This window comes from Belonocnema kinseyi, chromosome 1 (genome assembly GCF_010883055.1).
Source record: "Belonocnema kinseyi isolate 2016_QV_RU_SX_M_011 chromosome 1, B_treatae_v1, whole genome shotgun sequence".
In the NCBI taxonomy this organism is placed as follows: domain Eukaryota; kingdom Metazoa; phylum Arthropoda; class Insecta; order Hymenoptera; family Cynipidae; genus Belonocnema; species Belonocnema kinseyi.
In genome coordinates this window covers 172,912,618-172,915,410 of record NC_046657.1, presented here as the reverse complement: position 1 = coordinate 172,915,410, position 2,793 = coordinate 172,912,618, and the positions used below count along the sequence as shown (strand labels likewise).

The following is a 2,793-nucleotide window of genomic DNA, read 5'->3' as shown; positions in this document are numbered from 1 at the left end:
CATTAATTTTACACAAAGTTGACGATTCCTATACGAATTTGAAATTTCACCTTTAACTAAACATTTACATTGTGCAAGCGCATAAAAACTTATTTATTGCATTTACAGCAATATATTTTCTTTGTTTGCGCGACACAGGGCATCAATACCGGATAAGAATAAAGAACACTACGACTGACAAAATGATTTTTCTGTAAACACTTGACAATTTCTAAAATACGTAATTCAGGGCTGGCTATTTTTTGTCTTATTTTTACATTAGATTGAAAAACTGAAACTAATTATCATAATTGTTAATTTTAACTATAAAAACTTGGTTTATTTCATTTTAAAATTTAACAATATTTAAAATTCCCGCGCTTTTTAAGATTTTTCACAGGCGGAAAAACCAAGGTGTGAACGGACTTGGCCAGCTACCTGTCTGCATCGGGCAGGCAGGCAGAGGTGTGACAGTACTAAGGCTCTATAAAGGAGAGTACTATGGTCCGCCATGTTTATTTCATCATTTTTGGAAGAAAGTAGTGCTTGTAATAAAAATCAGTTTTCATTATGTGTACAAAAGAGACAAAGTGTGAAACGCTCTATTACGCAGACAATTCGCATAAGTATTCGACAGTTTCGAGTGCACTTAAAGCAACAACGAAAAGGTTATAACTATAGGATGGTTTAGGGGTTGCGCAAATACCACAAAGTTTCCCATTGATTTAACACAAATGTTCATATTTTTAATTACTAATTCGCTTATTATGAAAACACCTAAATGTTTCAATGAATTTAATTTGTTTAAACAATTTTTTTCTACATTATTTAATTTTTGCTATTATTTGAAAGATTGAAATATATGCATGTTCTAATTAGCTTTTTAAAAATATTCTTAAATGTTTAAATAAACTAAAATTGTTGACAAAAAATTCTTCACTGATTTTATGTATTTTTTATCAGTAGAGAAGACAAAATGCTTTATTACCTTATTCTAACTACTTTCTTTTGAGGAAAATTTGACAAGAAATAAAAATTAATTGTTCCTTAGAAGATCTACATACATGTACTACCTACTTACATACATGGCAAAGATTAAACGCCAAAAAGTAGGAGTTAAAACGTGTACACTATGTCGCGAAATTGTTTTTCTTTGTCGATGCAGTTGCATCATACGTGTGGTGCAAAGCTCGTATTTTCTCGCAACGCAGCACAACATACATTTGATAATAACGTAAAGGATTATCAAGAATTTTTATCAGTATTTACCGTTTTGTTCGGGTATTAAGTGTACTCGAGAACCCATTTTCCCAGCTGATGGAATAAGCATAGCGGACCGTAATACCTTCCTATTTAGAGCTCTAACAGTACCAGAAATGAGGTGGAAGATAGGCGATCCCATGTATTTAATTTCGAACGATTTTCGCCAGCGCTACCTATTACCTGAGGCTTTTGTGAACTAAAATAAAGCGCCCCCAATTACTCAGGCCAGTTTACGAACTGAAATAGATGATAGAGGGTTCTACTTGAGCGGTCAAACAGAGCGGCATTTTTCCAGTTTGACAATGTCGGTAGAGAAGATCAGAGTGGATAATTTCGCGTATATGGTCTATATTCTAGTTCGCAAACTGGGTAGGTCATGGACATAGGAAACAAGGGACTAGGCATGTCATTGCGGGGGTGATGCAATGAGGGGGGAGGTCCGCCACCTTTTGATGTCCCGAGACAAACATGGCAGCGCCCAGATGTTTATATTTTCATGCACAGTTTGTCGTTAAAAATGCTCGTGCGCATAATCAAATGGCACATCGTAAGATGGCGGCTCTCGCCACTCATGGAATTCTCCCCTCTCCCGTGGATTCAACCCCGCTCGCCCAAGTTAGGATGGCATGCCTAGTCCCGTGTTTCCTATGTCCATGGTGGTAACTAATTGAGCACAAACTTAATTGGTAAATCATTTCAGAAATCGCTAACTTTCGTCATTTACCGACGCTCAACTTGTGCCTTCAAAGTAACTCTTAGGTAATCGACCAAGAGGGCGCAGTTTTCGGCGCATGTTTTTCACATTCTCTTATTCCATTATCTCGGCAATCTGCCACCTCATCTCTGACAGTACCATCAGTGTCCCCAATCTTAGGAACTTTTTAAACTGTGCTTGCGTCGGGCAGGCAGGCAGAGGTGTGACAGCACCATCAGTGTCCGCAATCTTAGGAACTTTTTAAACTGCGATTGCGTCGCGCCGACAACCCCATTCGTCACTGTTAGCGCACTGATGTTCAATTATATAAATAGTCAGATTTTATATTTAATGATTTAATATTATAATATATATATTTTCCAGTTCTACTTCCCCCCTCTCCCAACCCTCCCTTATTAACTGAAGTTTTTGGTGGGACTGACGTTAGAACTACAATCTCCACCGTATGAGGATTTGATACTTAACTTTGACATGATTTCGACTCAGAAAATAAACTTATTGCATAAAGGTGTTAGTTGGGCGTATAATCTAAACAGTGAATAATACAAACTACAAAATAGCCTCGGAAAGGACTGGAACTTTTAATGACAAAAGACATGCACACGGAAAATCTAAAGGTCATGTTTCAGGCGACGAATGGAGACTGGGTGTTTGGAATGCTAGGGGAGTAAATGATCTCAAGGTAAAAGAATTGCGTGAAACTATGGACGTGAAGAAACTAGATATCTTATGCATGCCCGAAACAAAGAAAAAGGGATGCGAAACTAAAAACATAAAAAACGGCGTGTTGAAAGGCGGATTTGAAATATGGTCAGGAGTAGACTGTGAATCACATG

The 2,793-nt window shown here is 37.3% G+C and overlaps 1 protein-coding gene and 1 long non-coding RNA gene across 3 annotated transcripts in view; one reads left to right on the top strand and one right to left on the bottom strand.

Annotated features, from left to right (window-relative positions):
• Nucleotides 1-1,334, bottom strand: part of LOC117172725 — a 43,516-nt gene extending 42,182 nt beyond the window's left edge. The window contains exon 1 of the long non-coding RNA XR_004467054.1: nucleotides 1,249-1,334. This is a non-coding gene — a long non-coding RNA (uncharacterized LOC117172725). The remainder of the gene's footprint in view (nucleotides 1-1,248) is intronic.
• The window catches only part of LOC117172680, a 305,863-nt gene that overhangs the window by 4,715 nt on the left and 298,355 nt on the right, over nucleotides 1-2,793 (top strand). The gene's annotated exons all lie outside the window — the stretch shown is intronic.